This window comes from Parasteatoda tepidariorum, chromosome 10 (assembly GCF_982258835.1).
Source record: "Parasteatoda tepidariorum strain Cologne lab strain chromosome 10, Ptep-v5.0, whole genome shotgun sequence".
In the NCBI taxonomy this organism is placed as follows: domain Eukaryota; kingdom Metazoa; phylum Arthropoda; class Arachnida; order Araneae; family Theridiidae; genus Parasteatoda; species Parasteatoda tepidariorum.
In genome coordinates, this window is record NC_141764.1 from 17,341,749 (window position 1) to 17,357,180 (window position 15,432).

The 15,432-nt window shown below is 26.0% G+C and overlaps 1 long non-coding RNA gene across 4 annotated transcripts in view; it reads left to right on the plus strand.

Moving 5' to 3' along the window:
* The window catches only part of LOC122269183 (uncharacterized), an 87,787-nt gene that overhangs the window by 51,674 nt on the left and 20,681 nt on the right, over positions 1-15,432 (plus strand). For all 4 annotated transcript variants that reach the window (XR_015429624.1, XR_015429626.1, XR_015429625.1 and 1 more), the window contains one exon: positions 10,956-11,055. This is a non-coding gene — a long non-coding RNA (uncharacterized LOC122269183). The remainder of the gene's footprint in view (positions 1-10,955; positions 11,056-15,432) is intronic.

Below are 15,432 nucleotides of genomic sequence, written 5' to 3' on the forward strand. Positions count from 1 at the left end.
AATCAAATAAAAAATACAGATCCAAATTTCTTTATGTTAATAAATAAATAACGGTTTTCACTCCAACTTTTGATATGCAACCGTTAGATCTTTTCAAATATTTATCAGTCACCAAACTTTTTTTAATGCACCATTATAAATTTACTTAAATTGCTTAGTAATTTAATTTTCTAGAATTTTCTACAGTTTTTTTTGTCTGTAAGTGCAACTTATTACATTTTATTCTGTTATTGGTGAATTGTTCTCATCAATTATTTGATACTTTTTTTTTGTTGTTTTTTATAAAGTTATTGATAATAGTTATCATTTTATTAAGTTGCTTTCTTATGTCACTCACATAGTTTGTTAGATGTTAGAAAATATTAAAGTAAGTTATTTAAAATGAAATAATGCATGACATACGGTGATATTTAATATAATAAATGAATAAGACATCAGTCAATGTATAAAAGGCAAAAAAACAAAAATTATTTGAAGTTATAGAAAACTAAACCTTTTCATAATTATTTACTTCTTATAAGTTAAATGGGATTTTATTTAAAATGAATTGGCACTCAAAAGTGTATTTTTTCCAAACAGTTACAGTAGCATAATTGCGCAACATGTTTTTTTTAATTTTTTATTTTATTTATTTATTTATTTTTTTATTGTTGAATGTATATCTAATTTTTTTTAAATAAATTTCTGTTACAAGGAATCGTGCTTTCTTAGAAATTTTCGAAATAGTTTACTTAAAAAAATTTTTTTTTACGTATCCGTTTTGAGAGGACATAAAAAATCTATTACAAAAATAACTTATAATAGCATATTAGATACTACTATAATAGCAGTGCCTATTACCTTAATTAACTAAACCTCATTAGCGTCTAGGATAGCCTGAAGACTTTTTTATGACCCTCCAAATTAGAAATATACCAAAATTTTTAGCTTTAACTAACTGAAATATTTTAAAAAGTTCGTCTTCCATGTCTATTTAATGTTTAATTAAATTTCAGAGCTTCAAAATTAATAATTTTTAATTAAAGATCTATCAAACTTAAACTGAATTTTCACTGGTATAGGGAATACTGGACCTTCTTAAATTAACCCCCAGGATCATTTATTACCCCCAGGAAAAATTTTAAAATGCCTCAAATTAAAAAGGCTGCAAACTATTGTATATTTCGTTCAACAGATATCGGATATTGTAAGAAATGTGAGAACAGAGGAAACACAAAATGATAATAATAAAAAACATTGACATAAACACAATGTGTACAGAAATCAATATAAAGTGCCATCAAAGCAGACAACATCAAAAGCTATAAAAGATTCGTTATGAGTCAAACTTTTTCTTTCGCCTTTAAAAAGAAATAAAATTAAGCAACAAAAAATATCGTCACATAATCTGCGTCACATGGGGTGTGAAAAACGCTGACTTGGCGATAATGTGAGTTAAATGCGTGTCAACTTCGTTTCTACTTTGCATATTTATAGCCCGCAAATGAGGCTTTAAAATTCGCATTCGCTAACTATCGCTTTTTGTGCTCATCTATAATAGCATGTTGTTGACAGTTTCGTAATTTATAGTTGCTCGTGATCTGTTTCAGTGCATTTTGTGCACTAAAATGTACACCACGTATTGCTTTTTTTTTAATCGATTCTGGAAAAAGTGATTAACTTAAGTCAACAGCAAAAAATGATGATTTGCTCATCATTGTTTGTAGTTGCCAATAATTGAAATTAATTTTGATCAAGGAATTGTTTCCTTTTCAACAAAAAAGCATGAACTATGCTTAAGTACTTCCGAACATGCTATTTTGTTTGCCTTATTGATTGATTAATATGAATGAATCAAGAAGTACACTGTGATGAGTCGAACTTTTTAGTTTTTATATATATATATATATATATATATATATATATATATATATATATATATATATATATATATATATATATATATATATATATATATATATATATATATATATATATATATATATATATATATATATATATATATATATATATATATATATATATATATATATATATATATATATATTGACTATTTAATTGTGCTAAATAGTTTCCAATTAGAAAATTGTTTTTCATAATCGGTTCTGTTTTTAAAAATATGAACTCATCTAAGTTAGAAAACCATGCAAGATTTTCAATCGTACAAAAAAGTGGGTTTATTTAATTACTGAAATTCTAAAATATTTTGTCTATCTTTTTTATAATATTTTAAATTTGAAACAGTTATTCTCTATCAATTATATTTTTAGAGTTAATGATCTTTTAATGTTCCGATACATTTCTTTTTTTTAAATTTCTTTCTAAATTATTTCTTTCTAAAATACGTAATTTTTATTAATCGTTTAAAAATTACTATATGTTTATTAATTGTTCTTTTAATGTTCTAATAGATTTCTTTTTTTAAAATTTCGTTCTAAATTATTTCTTTCTAAAATAGATAATTTTTATTAATTGTTTAAGAATTATTATTTGTTTCTTAATTGTTCTTTTACTGTTCGAATACATTTCTTTCTTTTTTAAATTCTTTCAAAATTATTTCTTTCTAAAATAGCTAATTTTTATTAATTGTTTAAAAAAAACTATAGTACAGAGATTTTATTTTTTAATTTTTTGCTTATGGTCATTTATTGATATTAACAAGCAATAATTATTTAGAGGGCCAACAAAAATTTTCAAAATAAAATTTTGAATTTATTGCTACGGTATATAAATTACAAAAAAAATGGCTTTAAATTATTTTTTCTTGCTTAGTTATACATATTAAATTTTCATATGATGTCAATTTGGTTTCCATATTTTTTTTAAAACAATATTTTGATATTTTATTTAAATATTTCTAAGCTACGCCATCTGGCAACATTTTTTTCTCCCTAAGAATACTTTTTTAAAAACTCTGCTTGAGAATAAAATAAATTTTTTAACAACTTATTTTTAAAAAAAATTATATTCTTTGTATTTTTTTCGGTTTGCTAGAAATGGAAAGCTTTTGCCAAATCCTTTAACAGGAAATCACATAAAACCTGTCTACAATCCTACGAAATACAGGAAATCATTTCCTACGCTTGTCAACCGCAAACTGCAGATGCGGTTCGAAACTCAAAGGTTGTCATTTGATAACCCCCTCCCTCTTGCCTCCCGCACTCACTCTTTTCTCACGTGACTTCATCCTCATCTCTATCCAGAACTTAAATCATCAAAAAGTGCAAATTGCTTTCCAGAAACCTTAGAAGTTGGTGATGACAATGCTTTGAAGGAGAAGAAAAAATATCACTTTTCAAGGAAAACTTTTTTTTAAAAGAAAGAGTCACATAGTTTATGTGGTATGTACCCGTACGGGGTCGCCGGGAATGCTGAAAGACCCTATCCAGGAGCTACAAAGACATCAGGCAGGGGAGGCAGATGTCATCAAATGTCCCTTTAGGCCTCTTTTTCCCACAGAATGACTTAGAAGGGGACGTCTTCAACTCCGCCCCCCACTCTGCTCAGAATGAATAAATCAATTAATTCCTATTGCCTTAGTAACGAGTAATTAATGGTAGATTCTTCTCATATAAGAAAAATAGAATACTTATTCTTCTATAAAAGACTGTAATTAATGAATGTCGTCATCCTATGGTGATAGTTTATATTATCTTAGTCACTTTGGTAAATGTTTGAAAATGTTTGAATGCTGAAATGTTTGTAAATTTATTTAATCTCTTACTCCAGCAAATTTAGACAGCCTGCACTGATATTAAATCTTAAATAGTTGTTAAAGTTGAAAATTATCTGATCTATGTCTTAAGTGTGAGTATTTAAACACATAATATGGTACAGCTATCCTCTGTTAACAACCACTCGATTTTAAAAACATAGATTTCTTTTAAAATAAATTTTATGGTATTTTTATTTAATATAAAGACTGATAATCAAAAATTTTTAATTATAAATGATGTTAAAAATTATGCTTATTATTATTATTAAAATTTAGTATTAGAGCTTTGTAAGGTTAACCGTTTGTAAATTGAAATAATTTTTAGACGAATAAGACGAAGTATATTGATGTTTAAATTTTCATAGGACGATTAAAAACAGTATTTATTTAATTTTTAATAATTTACGTAAGCCTGAGTTTTTGTTTTTATCATGATCCTTTTTACAATAGAATTTAAAATATAATCCACATGAGCCTTGATTGGGTATTTAATTTTATCAAGAGATTTCGTCTTCCTCGATTTAAGCATTTTGTAAGGATGGTGCTTGTCAGATTACTTTGAGATAGGGAAAACCTCATTTTTGAAAATTTATATTTTTGATATTGTGACCAAACTAAGTGACGCTAGAAAGTGGTAACTATATATATATATATATATATATATATATATATATATATATATATATATATATATATATATATATATATATATATATATATATATATATATATATAGTTGGTTAATTGATTAGTGAAGATTTTTTCTGTATAAATGAGAACATCTGTAGTCTATTTTCAGATAAAGAAAAAATCTTATTAATTTTTTAAGAAGTATTTAGTTATTACTCATTTTAGATCTAGAGAAGAGTAAATTAAATATAAATGTTTTTTTTTTGTATTGAAAAATTGACATTTATAAATTTTTTTATTAGAACAGTTACAGGTTTTTAAAAATATATAATATAGGTTTTTAAAAATTTTAAAATGTGTGTAAGAAATTTGAACGTTAATTTAACGTAATGATAAAGAAAAAAAATTGAACTTTGTAAATCTAGTAAGAAGAGGAAGCTCTGATTGAAACTATATTCCTGGTTTATAAACCCAAAATATTCCGTAAGTATTTGGTAATTTTTCTGTTCATATGATATCGGTTTACTGGAAATTCTGGTTTTTAAAATTACAATTCTTATTACCACACACTTAAATACAATTGTACAAAGCTGAAAACTACATTTAACCAAACAAATCATTTGCATGACATGCTCTAAGGTATTGTGATAAAATTATCAAATTTCACCACATTTATCAAATTTTATCAGATATTATGAAATTATATTTCATTGTTAAGTTTACCAAAATCATTACCAAAGCAGTTCGGTGAAAATTTTTTGTATTTGATGCTTGAGATTTTGTTGCTCTTACAGAGCCAGAAACGCAGTAAATTTTACTATATTCTAATAACTTCACAATTTTTTTTCTCTATACATGAAACATTAATTAAGGCACAAAATTGAATAAAATACTATAAAATGAATTGAAAATATATTTCCTTTTACTAATTAGTTATGGATTTAATCATAATTTTTTTTGTCTATTTGACACACTAGAAAAATTTAAATTTTTATAATGATTGATAATCTGGATTTTATATTTGTTTGAGTTTTGCTAACTTATAATTATGTTAATTATGCTATCTTGTAACTATGTGACCATTTAGATTCAAACTCTCTTTGATATTTCATATGCGCGATATTTTCTAATCTAAAATCTGCCAACTTATAACACTGAAATTGACAAAAAACAAAACAAAAAAAACATTTAAAAAACACCAATAGTAAAATTTTAATTAAAGTTTAAACGCATATCACATAGGAACGTTTTTAGGTTTTTGATAAAATTTTACTATTTGCGACTTTTAAACGCTGTTTATAGTAAATTTAAATTTCAATGCTCTCGTTGTTTTATAACTTATAATAGTTTCATAAAACATTTCTGTAGCATCTTTATTTCCTTTGATAATATGGTTCTCATTTGAATCAGTATTTTACTAATTTAATGACAGTTTTGTATAGCATATATATAACAGTTATCTATATAACACTAATTTTATTTTCGGGCTGTTATTTCAATCTGAATTTTGCTAACTTATAGCATTTCTGAATAGCATCTTTATACATGGAGAAAAAAATTCTGATAAAATAACCACACTGCATGGTAAAGTGAAAAAAAAAAACATAATTCTGGTAATGAAACAAAAATATGTGGTTTTTAAACCAGTCATATGGTTACGATTTAACCTCAAGTTCTGGTTTACAAAATTATAGTTCTTATTGCCTCATATTTAGTCAAAATACAAAACTGAAAACTAAATTTAACCGAATAAATTTTTTTCACACCCTGCTCTAGGGTACTATAATGAAATTACTAAATTTTACCACACTTATCAAATTTTAGCGCATATTACGAAACATTATTTTATTGTTTATTTTACCAAATTAATTACCAAATCATATCACTAAAAATTACCGTGCTTTTTGGCGCTCTCATAGAACCTGATACATAGTACGTTTTACCATAATCTATAAGTTTTGACTATACTTTGTGATATTTGAAATTCTGACTCTCATTTGAGTCTAATTTCTGAAAAATTTAATAACTTTCTGTATGTTATTCTGATTCTATTTGAATCTGAATTTTGCTAAATTGCAGCAGCTTGATCTAACAACTATCTTAGATTTTATCAGAACTCTCTACCCAACCCACGTATGTGGAATAAATCAGTGGGAGCAAAACACTATCACCTTGCTCCTCTTCTATCTTTGGAAGCTCCTCCTATCAGCCGCCTATCTTGTTATCAAAGACTTATTCATGCAGCATAAAATGTCACAAGGCGTTGCGCGACTTTTGCTTCAGTTTTACTGCCGTAGTCGTAGATCAGCTATACAAATAGAAGCAATGATTGGACTCAGCTGTTGTAGAAATCAACAGATTGTTAACCTGCAAAAATATACCAACTTTCAAATGCGTTCATTAGACAAAAATTCAAAGAGGATGTTTTTTTTCCCTTTTTTTTTATCGGAAGTAATTACGTACATCTGGTATATTTTAATTTATTGTTCTAACTTTTGGAGCATGATGAATCAAAACATCGTTTGAATTTGCTGCAACCATAATAAGGTACTAAAATGAACCATATTATCATACTTCTTAAATTTGCGACCATAGCTTAACTCCAACGAAAACATGGCTCAATAACACTTTATAAGCTTGCACCAAATCTGAAACGCATTATAATGCAGATGTTATTGTTGAACTTTGAATCTATGTTTTTGAAACTGTATAGTTGGTGAAAAATTCCAATAAAAACGAGGGCTGATAAGCGATGATTCCTAGTTATCAAATCATCAAGGTCTAAGAAAAAAAATCTAAAATTACAGGACACTTACAAAATAATTAAACATAAATTAGAATTCATATATTCATAATTAGTACTCCACAAACTCTCGCTTTTCCTAATTACTGATTTAAAATTATTAGTAATTAAGCATTAAGCATAAGATATTTCTTAAATGGATTATGATCAATCTGATGGAAACATTATAAAATAGAGATTTGTAAACTAACTTTTATTATTTTGCACCTAATTATAAAAGAGAATGTTTTTATAAAAAAAATTATATTATGAATTTTTGGTTAACAAACAAGGAAATTTATGTAACACACTGTTGGAAATCCCCAGGAAAAAATGATTAAATAACAACTTATTTAATTATTATTTAACCATATTCAAATGAAATAGTCAATTTTGTTGGACAATTTTTTTTATAATCAATTTTTTTTAATATCAAAGTAACACATTGCGATTCAATATATGAATTTATGTTTAAATGAATAAATTTCTTTTATCAATGATTCTTTTGCATAGGTTCAATGAATGGATCTAAAAGATTCAATAATTGAACAATTTGCATGTTATCACGATTTCAGAAAAAACAATGACACTTAAGTTTGTCGTATGATGTAAAATTGTAGCTAGAATTTATATGATTGTTTTTGCTTCGTATAAATTCTTATAAGATTTCATTGTAAAAATATTAAATAAAATGCTTCCCCGTTAAAATAGAAGATTCAGTCATTTGTAAAAAAAGCAATTTATTTTCTCTCGAAGTTATTAATCTGTTTCCCATCCACAAAAAAATGTATTTCTCTTTCTTCATTATTTTTCTAATGACATGATTGTAAGATTTCTGTGAAAAAAAGATTTAGATTATCGCTTTCTAATCATACTTTAATATTTTTAACGTTATTCTGTCCTTAATTTAATTTTTAAAATATTACTTTGCAAAAATTCTCAGATCAAAGTACTGTAAAAAGTCAGCACTCAGGGTACCGGAACTTTTTACCGAAAATCCATTTTTACTGGAACATGTTACGGAAGAAAAATTTAACATAATTTAATTTTTATAGAACTAACTGTAAAAATTAGGGTATAATATTTTGCAGTAAAACAGATGATGCTCCCCAAAAGCAAGTACTTTATGCAGTAATTTGATCCGGAATTTTTTACAGTGTAGTTTAAGCGTGTAACTTTTATTCAGGTAACTTTTCTTTTAAGGAAATATTATTACCCTTCATATGACTTAGTTTGCAATTCTAAAGAATCAAGTTAGCAAAAAGAAATATGTAAAAGCTTTAAATATCTTTTACTAAAAATCCTTTTTTGAATTTCAAGGCAAAATGACATATTCATGTGCAATGTTTCATTTCTAAACATCAAGCGTTCACAAAATCAAACAGAAAAAAAAAACCCAGTTAATTGGGGCGTTTTCTTCCCCCACTTATTAGAAAATATTTCTGCAAGTTTCACATTCCAATTAAAACTTTCCGAGATACGCTCTGCCGTTTTGTTAATTGCGTGCATTTTTTACTACACAATTCAGAGTACTGAGAAAATCCTTTCAATTAAATCCGTAGCTGAAATTATGACCCAACGCCTGGAGGAACCCTCGTTTAACAACTTTTCTCTAATAGCTGGGGGAGAGCGAATGCAAGAACACTTTCAGCATTCGTAAGTTAGGCCTCTATTAGTTACCGTCCTTTTAATTTTTTCGTTTTCTTCTCACGTCTTTGAAGAGGAAAAAGGCATTCCGGAAGAAGCGAGAACATTTCACGCACTCCTACCTTCCTCCCCATTCGAAACACGTATCCTGGAAAAGTTTTCTTATTATCCCGAAAGAGTAATCGATGCAGAAAATGCATTACACCCGCCGTACTCACCCGATTTCTCTCCCCCTTCCATTTTACTTGTCCAGCGACGCTCGGCTGCTTCTCATCAAGGCTTTTGCCGGATTATAACTTCGGACGCCCCCACCTCTCTCGCTCCTGTGCCTTTTCCAATAAAATACCGGTATCGACTTTTGGGATCGGGCATTCATAAACGGGGTAAAATTCCGGGATCGATAACACCCACCAGCTGCAAATTTAGGAAAGATAGGGTGAAGGGAAGATGAAATTGCTTCTGGGGATGGAGAAGGAAGCAGACGAGTTTAAAAGAGTGTGTGAACTCTTAAAGAGTTCTATCTTTGTTTGGGGATTGGAACATTTTGCGGATTCTCATCACGATCTTTATTCATTGCTTCACGGGAGCCAATCATTTCGCTGGAACTTGATACGTCTCTGAAAAAACTTTCTTTCCATATTTCGTGAAAATATAGGAGCTTGCAATGAATAAAGATGATGATAAAACTTTAAAAAAATTATAATATTAAAAAAAAAATCCTGGAACATGCATATATTTGATAAACTTCACTAAAAAAAATTTTAAGAAAAAAAGAAAAAAGTTATGCATTTTCTACTAAATTTTATTTATAAAATAGCTGGATTCTTAGATTTCATTTAATCAGTGCTGAGAAACTAGAAGTTCAAAACTTATCTATCAATAATATAGTTTTACTTCATTGAAATATGCTTCTCGAATTAATTATTTGTAGATTATTAATATAAAAACGAAAGCACTATATTTTATCTTTAACATTATAGACTATATACACTATAATGTTCAAAAACTGGAAATTCAAAAGCTATATTTCATAGAATATAGTGTTACTTTATTTAAACATTTATCCCAAATTTTAAAAAAATAAAAATAATAAATGAATTAATTAATAAATAAATATAAATACATTTCGATGTTTAGATACTGGAAATGTAAAATCCTTTTTCATAAAGTATAATTTTACTTCATTGAAACATACATTGAATAAGATATGTTTTCGGAAAAAAGTAAGAAAAAAGCATTAACTTTAAATCACAAAAAATTTATAAGTAATATTTTTTACAAAAAAATTTAGTTCGGCAAAATATGTTTCACTTGTCAAATATGTTCTGTAAGTTATGAAGAGCAAGAAATAAAAAATTCATACATTTAAATTGTTTATATAAAATTTCTTTCTTACACTATACCTATATGAAAATATTTTACCCTATATGCAAAAGAAATAGGTAATTAATCTAGTCATAATAATTTTTTTTTCAAAAATATTTAAAATGTAGAAAGCACTATAACTTTTTCTAAAGAAGAAACATTGTATTGTTCTAAATTATTTAACATTTATGTAATTATATTAAAAATTATTTCGTATTTTTTTTTTAGAATGAAAAACTCTTCAAAAAAACATTTTTTTTTTGTACATTTGTGCCTAACTAGCATTTTATGCAACCATAAGATTTGAAGGATGAATTAACATAAAATTAAAATAAAATATTTCGAGTCCACTGTTTTTCGAGATTTTTTAGGATTTTCTTTCATGTCTGTATTGTGAAAGTAATTTCATTATTGCGAAAGAATAAATTATTGGGATTAAAAGAAAACATTCCAATTGAAGTAAATAAGAAATTAAGATTACAGCAATTAAGTTTATGCAAAATCGTAGAATCACTGAAATTTTGCAAATAAAAGCGTTTTAATATCACACGTGTTAAGTTAAAAACTTACTCTCAAGTATTAGTACAGTTTAAGTAAATATCTTGAGAAATATTTCGATGAAATTTATGTTTTTTTTTAAATGATTTTTATAAATGAAACGACACTTAATGGTGAAGTTGCTTTTAAATTATATATAATAACGTTCTGATGAAGACTTATTGTTTCTTGCGTTGTTTTCGTTTGTTTATGATTGCGTTTCTTCATTTCAAATTAAAATTAAAATGTTTAATTGAAATTGCATTGTTTTATTTTTAGTGGGCCAGAATAGGCTAAGGAGGCAGGAAATTAGAAGCTAATCAAGACAGTTTAATAAATCTATAGACTGAACAGAAAAATATGAACCACTGGAGATTAAGTATTTAATACTTTTTTTTCTTGCTTGTTTTTTTTTTTTTTTAAATTATTAATTTCAGCAAAATTACCGATTTTCTTGCATGTAAAATTAGATTAAGAAAAGATTTCTTCATCGTTTTTTATCCATCATTTTTCCTTGAAATTTAAGTAATTTTTCATGATTAATTTGTTTTGTTCATATGGCTAAAGTTGAATTAAACATATGTAAAACTTGAGGTCACCTTATAATCTTACTTGCTTCAAGGGAAATTTTAGTTATTTTTGAGTAAAAATCTTTATTTCAATGAAGGTTTTCAATATATTTTAATTCAGATTTAAGGTTTAGTGCCGAATTAATTTTATTTTTAGTGCTTAAAAACTGATGTCAAATAAAAGCAAAAGTCAATTTCAAGAGAGAAGGAAGACCCTACCACTACAATGCGAATACATTTATACTAGATAAGTACCATTTAAGTATTGCTGAAAATAATTCTTATGCTGTTAAAATGTTATTTATCGTTTTACACTTCCATTTACCATTATAAAAGTAACATTTTATAATTTCAGATTATTTTAAAATGGCTTGATTTATTAATTAGTAAACAGCAACTTAGATTAATTTAACAAATCTATTAAATATTGTAAACAAAACTAACAATTGGGATTTGGGGTAAATCTTAAAATTTCTCTTGTTCAGATCAGAGTCCGTAAAATTTTAAAAAGTTTGTGCAGATAATTTTTTGTAACGCAGAATTTAAATTAGCTAACAGATTTAGTTTGAACGATATAATGGCACAAGGAAAATACTATTAATGCAATAATATTGTTAAGTATAGTTAACAATAGTATTGTATTAATACTTTTCAAAAATATTAATAGTTACTTTTAATATTTGGGGTAAATATTAATAGTTGTGGAAACTAAATTAACCTCAATGTGTAAGATTGGCTGTTTGAGTTACAAAATCAGTATTTATTTTTCTTGGTCTTATTTTTAATTTAATACTGAGAAAAAATTATTCTTAAAGCAAATTTAAGAAATTTTAAAAGTTTGCATCGAGGCTTTTGCGAAATTACGTTGCATTTTTTGTAGTATTTTCATAAAAATTAAAATTGCATTACAATAGAATGCATAATTTACGGACGATAATTCAATCGAATTTTATTTCCTTATTTTTCAATAATTATGGAATAAGTCAAAATTATAAATAACGTTGATTTAACAAATTTTATTTTATTTACTGGTATTTAATATATGACAGAAAAATGTGTAATTGTGTGAGAATATTTTAAACATAAAAAAATGTTTATTATGCAACGAAGTTCTTGGTTAAACATTTTCAGAATTTTTACTTTAGCTTCGCTGTCGTTTTTCAAATTACTAAAGTTGCAATTAGTTATAAGAAAAGTTATATTAAAATATTGTGTTTCAGTGTTAAAGTATTTGGGGTTTTATAAATTAAGAAATATTTAAGTTACAAATAAATGTTACACAAATTACTTAATATGACTAGAGCCGATTCGAAAATAAAACATAAAAAAACAAATGCTATGCTTGAATTAAGTTATTTACTGGCAACACCTCAATTTGAAATGAAAAAACAACATTTTTTTTTAGTTAATCAACACGTTCAATAATCCATAGCATTATTATTGCGCAATTTGCGCAATTCAAAGTGGCGAAAAAAATGTCTACCATCACTTATAAATGGTAAGGCGAACACAAAATCCCGTCAAGAAAAACGTTTTATGAGTTATCCGAGTTTAACTAGTTTATTGACTTTGAAAAAACTTGACAGTTATCCTGAATAATGAAGTGAATCTCTTGAAGGAGATTCGTTGGCGAGAATTATAACCGAAAATAAGCTTCAAGCAAATTGTCACTTTCGCGTTTCGCAAACAAGCCGGCATATCAAGCATAAAAATGTTGTTAAGCTTTTTGTTAATCCGAAAACAAGCAGGAAACAAAGGTGCCAGCACGAATATCCCGCCAGAAAGTAAAAAAATTAAACTGAGAAGGAAGGAAAGAAAGATTTTGATATTTTTTATTTGATAAAAGATTATTATCCTTGCGTAAAAGAGTGATATTCTTTGTTACAAAAATATTTTGGTTGCAAAATTTTGTTCGCTAAATTTTTCATTACAAAAATTGTTCTAAGATATTATAATTATTGTTATAAAATACTTATAACAAAAATATTTGCACAGTTTATTATTTGCAATTTATTTATTTGCAAGTTTAATAAGTTGTTCTGCTTGGTGAAGTTAAAAGAATTTCAAATTAAACCCTTTGCAAACTCAATTAATCAAGTTTTAACTTAAATTCTAAATATGAAAAGTTTAATATTTAATTCGCTAAAATGGATAAATTCATTTTCAAAAGGTTTAATTTAATTAGTTTTATTTGATTTGTTAGAAAATTAATCTGATTCTTAATAGATATTTGATTTACTAAAAGTTTAAAATAATTCGTAAAAAGATTAATGTGACTAATATTTAATTTAAATTGTTAAAATGCAAAATTATTTCGCAAAAGTATTAATTTGATTTGATAGGAAATAAGATTGATTCTCAATTTTAAATTTAACTTCATACAGTAAGTTTGTGATATAGATTCTCAAAATTCTTATTTTGATTTTCTAAAAGTCTAAATTGAATCTCAATAGGTCAAGTCTAATTAAAAAAATATAAATTAGATTTGAAAAAAAAATTATTTTTTAATGCAAAGAATTGTTTAAGTAGTAATTAAAATTTCTCGCTTTTACACAAAAGTTACCCAAATTTACTGTAATTTCAAGTTGTTTCAGTCACGATACTTTTTTTTATGCAAAAAAAAAGTATTCGAGACGAGTTTTTCGAGACTAGCTCATCAAATGTAATAACATAATTTGTAATTTATTTGTAGAATAAAATTATCGCGATACATTTGCAGGGCTTAAAAATCTTTTTATACTTTGTTAATAGACTATGTAAAAAGTTTAATCCAAATAATAATTATTGACTGTATGACTTTGGACTCCAACAAAAAGTAATCACTGTGTCATATTTGAACAGAATTTAAGTGTGTCGTATATATATATATATATATATATATATATATATATATATATATATATATATATATATATATATATATATATATATATATATATATATATATTCCTTAATGTAGCTTGATTCGTTACACCCCTCTCATCAGAATTGATTCATATTACTGCGCAATCAAGTCAAAGATGGATCCATTTGGAAAATATTAAAGTTTAACTTGGAGCCCTATTACTCTTGCAGAGAAAGCAATATTATGGTAGAACATAAAACAAAATTCTGAAATATATTGTTATATGCTGAATAATAATATTATTATACTAACATGCACATAAACATATTTTACTTAATGACTGGAATATTTATTTTACGAAACACTAGGATGAGCAATTTGAGGCAATCGAGAGATTCACGTCACATTCCGTACGCTCATATACTTATGTTTTTTGCAAGCTCTGTAGAAAACCGAGACTGTTTTAAAGTATGCAGAGTTTATGTTCATGAACGTGTGCTATGCGCAATAAAACTGCTAATTCTTTAGAATAGAAAGATTTATGGTTCTAAGATGGTACTTTTTGTAATTTCATATGCAATATTCGTACTCGATTTTCCAATCAATCATCGTTTCAAAATCCGCTTTCTTATTTGGCGGTTTACCTTTTGGTTGTAGTTTTGTCACTTTTTGCTGTTATCGCTTTTTCTGGTAAACGACTCGTCTGGAGTAGCCTTGATAAGAATTTTAAAATAGCAACCTACATGCTTTCCCTTCCTTTTCGCGATTTCAATAATTTGTTTTGGAATAGTACTCAATTGTATATTGATAACTTTTCAAACAATGTAATTTACGGATTGTATCTTTCTAAAACTATAAAAATTAAGTTACACACATGTGATAATAAAAACTTTGTTACACTTTTTGATTAGTTATATATATATATATTCCTCTCAAGTGTAAGAAGGTATTAGTACTTTTTCCTTGGTCTTAATCCTTTTTCAACAAAATTAAAATAAAAAATAATTGCTGTAAAAATGTATAGATTTGGTTGGATATTCGTAGTGATGGCTAAATAAAAATACTATCCCCTAAATAAATTCCTGTTTTACACTAAGTACTTTAATTTTTTTTTTAAAGTAACAACATTTCTAAATAAGAATATTTTTTTTATAAATTTTAAATAAGAATAATAAGGTAAGTTTTTGACAAATGAGACAAAGATATTGACAAGCTATTTGAAAAACTATTATAAAAGCTTGCAAAAAATACTAGGTGTACACAAAAATTCAGAATACTTAATGATTTAACAAATGCATAAATTTTTCATAAATCGAGTCTAATATAATTATATCCTTTCTCT